At 38.2% G+C, this 7,318-nt stretch overlaps 1 protein-coding gene across 1 annotated transcript in view; it reads left to right on the top strand.

Moving 5' to 3' along the window:
• The window catches only part of LOC142140063 (dead end protein homolog 1-like), a 97,859-nt gene extending 94,511 nt beyond the window's left edge, over positions 1–3,348 (top strand). Inside the window, exon 6 of the transcript XR_012688282.1 lies at positions 3,124–3,348. The gene's annotated coding sequence lies outside the window, so the exon portion shown is untranslated. The remainder of the gene's footprint in view (positions 1–3,123) is intronic.
• Positions 3,349–7,318: the final 3,970 nt, after the last annotated feature.

Below are 7,318 nucleotides of genomic sequence, written 5' to 3' on the forward strand. Positions count from 1 at the left end.
TAAGTGAAATTGCCCCACCAATAAATTAAATGGCCCCACTATCACCCCACAAATAATTGCACCCATTAAATAATTAGCTCCAACCTGAACGTCACCATTAAATTAATACCCTGCCTCCCACCCATGAAGAATTAAGAAAGCCCCCCTCCCTTCCCTCATATCACACAATACATTAAGACCCTCCCATTCCACCCTTTAGCAGACCTCCTTTTAAACTCTAAAAAGATACTTTTCCCGGAAGTTAATACTCTTACCCTGAGGTGTAAAAACCAATAACTTTGTGCAGGACCTCTGGGGACAACAGAGTCCAGTGTGCATATTTAGCTCTACTGGTAAAGACACTGCTATAAGTGAGGAGGATGTGCAGCCTGGTTATTGGTGTCCACAGAAAGGATTCTGAGTAGACTGAAATTATTAAGGTACGGTTACTCTTTAATAGAGCCAAATCCTCCAAGTTGCAAGGTCCTTTAGTCAAAACCAGAAGGGTCATTATGGCAGTGCATATTATCATACACATAGAGGGTTCACTTCCTAACACTGATTCATACGTTCGTTATTAGCTTGTTACATATCCCCCATTGTATACAGGGCCTGATTATCCAATAGGCTGGCAAGACAGCATCCTAGGACACAAGGCTTTTGGAGGGGGTCCAAGATTTGTGGGGGTGCAAAATTGTGACGGAGAGGCAAAAACTGAAATTGTGACGGAGAGGCAAAAACTGGGTCATGACGGAGTCGTTAAAGGCCGGTGGGGAACGAACGCTCTGCGAACTGCCAGGGAGCCCACACTTGGTTGAAAGCGTAACCTCTATCGTGTAAGTAGTAAATAATCTCTTCCATGGCTGCCACGTGCCAAATTTGCTTTTTAAGGGTAGAAAGTGATGGAGAAGAGTTGCATTTCCAATTAAGGGCTATAAGGGATTTGGCGGCTGTAAGAATGTGTGCGGTCAATTTTCTAGAAAATTTCTCAAGGTCTGGAGGAGGGTAACAAAGGAGAAAGATCCAAGGGTCCTTTGCCACGGGAGCCTTAATACTTTTATCTATTTCCTTGCTGTACGTGGTGATCACAAGTGTCTGGACTACAGTTTAAAATTACGTTTTTGGAAAGACATATGCGAGCAGGAAGCATTCAAGCCTATAGACAATGACCTATAAATAACATTTAGTACTTTGAAACATCTTGTAGATAATTTACAGCGCAATCAGAATGCAGTTGTCACTTTTTAATTGCTTTAAATAAAAATGTGCTTTCAGTTCTTCCCGATATGTATAACTGTCTGCTGCAGAATTCTCTGAATATAAGACTGTACACCCTCTGGACAAAAGTACAGTATACTTGTAAGACCAGTTATTAATCAATTGCTAGTTTCATGTAAAATGCGTACTTGTGGCAACACATATACTGTAATGAGAGGTAAGACAAATACAAGAACATTTATTCCCATCATCCAGGCTCTGTCTAGATAACCAAGGCAACCTGCATTATTAATCAGAAGTTAGAGAATGTACGGCCAGAACTGAAGCCCGGCTTCTTCAATAATAGTCGTTACTTCCTCCTATAATGAAAATAAGTGCCAGCAATAAGATGCCAACTTTCTCTGTTATAAAATTCACCTCTCTGCTAATATCTACTGTAATGTATATTTTTTTCATCTACAATGCTTTTTTTTCATAGGGATGATTTTTTTTTAGATTATGAAAAGTTCCATTTTTAAAATCTCATTTTAAAGGGATTCAGTTTGCGGCTTGCAGTAGACTCTCAATCACAGCTCTTTCTCCTGTCAGAGTCTGCAACATGTTTTAGTTAGTTTCAAGCATGCTGGTGGGTCTCTTGATAAAAAGAGGGCAGAACATTTTCAATACGTTACACTGTCTCTTCTTATGTACCGCTGGCCAAGCTGTCATTAATGACAAATCATCACTATTAGAGTTTCAGCTGTCTATTATTTTTGGGAAGCAAATTGGTCTCAAAACCCTTTTTCTTCTGGGCTCTGGTGCTTAATCTATTTTGGAGAATATGAAAAGAGCATTTAATGTCCGTGCAGCCGGAAAAAAGCTTTGTTTTTTCAGTCAATTTTTATTAGCATTTGATCATGGAATCAAAGGCAAATAAATCAGCACAGTAGCTTTAATCGACGGTCAGAAGTAAACAAAAATATTTTTAAATTGGAACATTTAAATTAAATTAAAATGTGTAATCTTATCTAAATATTTTTTAAAAACATGTCAAGTGATATAATTGGTGAGCAGGGACGTTGTAATAAAATGCTTGTACATTATGAAAAATATTGTTCATACTGTAAATTATAAGGATATGAGTAGTCATCTTGGCTATTTTGTTTTATGTGGTCTGTGAATTCTAAGGTGGTTTCTACTAGCCGTGTAATTTAAAGAGCAATCCCATGAAAAAAATGTGTTGTTTATCATAAATCAACCTGGCAGGCTACAAGAAGCTGTTTGGTAATGACCCTTGGTTCATTTCTTCATACTGCTATTAATGAATTATAATTTTGCAGACTTTCTGCGGTGCAATGTGACTACCATAGCAACCACAGTCACATGACCCTCTAAACTTTGTCTGCACTTTGACATCCTCCCCGTCCTTCTATCCCCCTCTACAATCATTTGACAGGCTAAGAGACTGAGAACCTGTGCTTGTGTCTGTCAGCCATATTTGTTTTCCTTCCAGAGAGATTTTCATTTATAGGAAGACAAATCGCTATCAGATGCATGCTTAACAGTACTTGCCACATAAAGGAAAAACCCTTCTACTGTATATTGTTTTGCTGCTTTAAATTTTTTTTTTGAATAAGCATTTTATTAGTTTTTGTAGGGGTGGAGGGGACAGAGGGAGGGAAACTTGCATAATATAATTGTCAGAACAAGAATCAGTTTCCAAAGGGCATCAAAAACATCCAGTCATGCTGCTTTAAATTTTACATTTAAGCGGGATCAAATATAGGTACATAGAGATATGGCTCTGCAAATTCAAAATGCAAAGTCCAACTTCTAAAATGCTATTGGAAAATGTGTAGCTTAGTAATGAAAATATAATTAATTTCTTTGAAACCTTATATATATATCTATCTATATATCTATATATATCTATATATCCATATCCAGATTTCATCCATGGTCATCAAAGCACAGAAGAAGGAGGTCCAGTGGAGAGGTGCACACTGAATTGGAAAGTGGAGCATTGGTTTGTAGTTTTTTTTGCTGATGAGTTGCTCAAGACCATGGTAAATACCGCAGTGCCTGCTCCTTGTGATCTTGGAAAAGTCACTTTGCACTTGGCCAATAATTAGACTGAAAGCTTGATTGGCCACCAGGACAATGTCTGCATGTCATGCTGTGTAAACTTATTAATAAATAGAATCAACAGTTTTGTTCTATATGCATGCTTCTTTATTTTTGTTGGTATGTAAATGTTTAATAAATATTATTATTAATTTTTTATTAATTTTTATTTATAGGGCGCCACTAGGTGTCCGTAGTGCCTTACAGGGACAAACAAAATTACAATACGAGGTGAGACAGCACAGAACAGTAAACAATAATCACAGTAACTCAGTGAGCTTAGGGCACAGCTAGAGAGGTGGGGGCGGGGAGAGGGGTAGGTCCGCCAACAGCGGCACCTAGGGAGGAGGGCACGGAAAAGAGGGAGACCCCCAGGGGGAAGAGGAGGGAGCTAGAGGGGACGGGGGAAGGGGGTCATCGAGGAGGAAGGCTAGGTAGCTGGTGAGCAAAGTTTAAAGTGGTGGAGACAGGAGGAGAGAAGACCCTGCTCAAAGGAGCGTACAATCTAAGGGGTGGGATAGACTGACAGAGAGACACGGGGGAGAGAAGGAGGAACGGAGGATAAGTATAAGGGAAGGGGAATGAAGTGGAAGAGTCGGAAGAAAAGGTAGGAAGTTAAGTGGGAGACTGGAAAGCTTTAACAAAAAGGTGGGTTTTTAAAGCCCGTTGAAATATATTTATCTTCATCAATTTGTTACCCACTTTATGACTTTTTGGATGGTCGGGGGCATTGTACCACATTGCTGTATATGACTGGCATAAAACTGCATTTGGGAGATGTCCCAACCTTCTGTCAGCCCAAGCCCCTGCTGTCAATGACAACCAGGAAGTCGGGTAGTCAGAAGGGGAATCAAACAGATCTCTTAACAGAGCTTTTCCAGGTCTATTTACCACCTAAGTTGACCTTTTTTAGCTGCCCTGCTCCATCCAGTAGTGTATACAATTGATATTTAATTAAACATAAAAAAATCTATCCTGGCTGGATCACCTCCATGCAATGCAAAAGGTGAGTTGGTGACTGGTCAATGAATGATTGGGATACTGCTCACCTTCTCTTGCATTTGTGCATGATGAGGTAACCATTATGGATGGAAATAGAAGTACTGGAAAGAAAATCCTTCTTTATACTAAAGAAAGCAATTTTCAAGAACGGTTTATGTCCATCTTAATGAGTCACAGGGTTCCAGTAAGTTTCCTCAGTTTACTTCCTAGATCTGGTCAACAAGAACACTTTAAAAAAAAAAATTAAGCACATTTAAAGAAATATTTTATTTGACACAACATTAATTTTCCAATACTGCTATTATTTCTCTGTATTATAAACTGTACTGTATAACAACAGTATTCAATAAAGACTAATACAATAACAACAATTCCTGCCAGAAATATAACTTTAGAATTCATATATTCTTAACTCAACATGAATCTAGACTATAGGGCCCCTAGGTGGAAAATCTCAAAAAATGGATTTCAAAAGGTCCCTTACCTCTTAAGTGCTGCTGAAGCTAACTCCAGAAATGATCCTGCTCTTCTTATCCCTCCCTCACCAGGGGTCTACATCCCACGTCTAACACCACATAATTGTAGAAGAAACGGACATCCAGAGCCTCTATGAAGTGAGAATACTCAAAGTGTTTTTCAAGTTACATGGTATTCTCACCTTTAGCTGTTTAAGGTACACTGGACTATATAGCATGAAACAGTGAAACAAAACAAAATCTTTATCATTTTGTATCCACAGTATATAAAAAGATATTGCTGAGAAAACAGTTACTTTTATCAGTACATATCCCTTTATTCCTGGTAATTGTACAAGTCTCATATTTCTGGAGTTCAAACATATCTCAACCTTTCTGAATATTGAGGTTTTTTCTGTTTTATTCACATAATTGCACATATCTAATTAAGCACAATTGTTTAGGCAACCATAAAATGTCTTTACAGAAACAAGTAGAGAGACGTCACGGCAGGAATGTGTAAACCACCATGACACTGGAAAATGGACTATTAAAACAAAGACGGAAATCAGATGACAAATAGTCTATTGTAACACGACAAGTAAAGGATGGCTGCATAGTTAAAAGGATCTTTGATACTGCATCTGATCAGTGCTGGAGAGGATGTGGCGAGATAGGATACTTTGTCCATATCTGTGGTCCTGCCCTAAGATTGTTCAGTGTTGGTACAGTGTAGCCAGCCTCATCTGTGATATTACTGGAGTTCAATCTCTAAATGCCCATGGTCCTCCCTTGTTGGCTTCCCACTGAAAACACTGGATAAAAACTCTGATAAACTTTCCATTAAAATCCTCAATGTGGCCATTTGCTTAGTTGCAGCTCCTCAATAACATGTGCTACCTTGAGACCATCGAGAAAATATCTATCTATATACTTTAACAATGAGACGTCTAGGGGTAAATGTATAAAGCTGAGAGTTTTCTGGCGTGTTTGGAAAACCAATCAGATTCTAGCTATCATTTATTTAGTACATTCTACAAAATGAAAGCTAGAATCGGATTGGTTGCTATAGACAACATCTCCACTGTTCAAGCCCGCTGGAAAACTCTCAACTTGATACATTTGCCCCCTAGTCTTTAGACGATTCTGTAAAAATAGGATCTGGTCAATTAGCATAACTGTGGCTCTCCACCAGTTAGTTTGCATTCACATTATTTTTCTTCTCCACATATAGACATTAAATTCACTTATGAAGGTCTGGCTATAAGGGTTCCTTCCTCATGTTGTATTTCATCTACAACTACAGGTACAACAACATTGAATAGATTTGAAGGTCTTATCTGATTAAATAGTGTTTCGTTCGAGTACTAATATGTTCAACACAAAAAAAACACAGCTTAATAAAGTACGTTTACGCAGACTTTCTTCCCAAGGTATAGATAATAGTACTAAACTCCAGCTCCCTTTCATCAATCTATAATTGTCCTGCTTCTGAGTTTTATTCTTATAAACACTAATGAATCCAGTCTATCTTGGGTCACCATCCAACAGGTTTATTTCATTACAGAAGCATGTACTTGCTTGGCGCTTTAGATAAGGTTACCACTAATTGTAGGTCATACAAAACAATTAAATTAATTTGCTAAGCAACAAAATACACACTGAGGATTTAATTACCATAAATGTGAGACTCAAGTCCATTAGAGCTTGGTGCAACACATTTGTTTTACATTAACTTATAATTATTTTCCCAAAGGTTTACCTAAAAGTCTCTTGATTAATTGTCAAACAACTGAACAGCAAAGGTCAAAACATGGAGTATGTAAGACGGTAAAATAATGTATTAATAGCGCTGTTAGGAAGGCTGCCCTTCATGTGTTACAAATATTGTTTTAATTTAAAATATCTATTTTTCTCATAAGCACATTTGGCTCAGAAAATACAGCATTAGGAGGACATTTCAAATTATTTACAAAGTTATTTAGTTGTATTTATCATTGAAGGTGTTGTCTACTTTTGGACAATCCCCCTCTCCATTAGTACCCCACCCAAGTTGTGGTACCCCATTACCTGATTACTACTGTTTGTATTTGTTTAATTGTGGTAGTTTGGATGGTTGAGTCAAACAAGCCTGAGCTGGAAGTAAATAATGAACATAGAGTAATATTGGAGAGGAGCCATGGTCAATCTAATCCGTTTCTGTATGCATAACAATCTCCCTTCAATATACAATCACTGTGCAAGAGCTCCGTTACTCCACCTTTGACTGCCTGCTGTAATCACGTAATGATGAGTTTCCCGGGTGGAGAATGTTATTCCGATGCTTTTAAGGTCGACAACGAGAATATAGACGAAACATTTCCGATTACAACAACATAGACATGGTTTAAAAGCAGACTTATACCCCTTTCAAACTGACTAAAAGACGCTGGTTTTTGCCGGGGCAAAACACAACAACCCGGGTCTAGGCTTAGTGTGAAAGGGGGTCCCTGCATCTACCCAGGTCAGATGAATTAGACCTTAGGTCTTTTGGTTATTCCCGGGTCCGAACTGGGTAGCCT

Source organism: Mixophyes fleayi, chromosome 2, assembly GCF_038048845.1.
Source record: "Mixophyes fleayi isolate aMixFle1 chromosome 2, aMixFle1.hap1, whole genome shotgun sequence".
NCBI lineage: Eukaryota > Metazoa > Chordata > Amphibia > Anura > Limnodynastidae > Mixophyes > Mixophyes fleayi.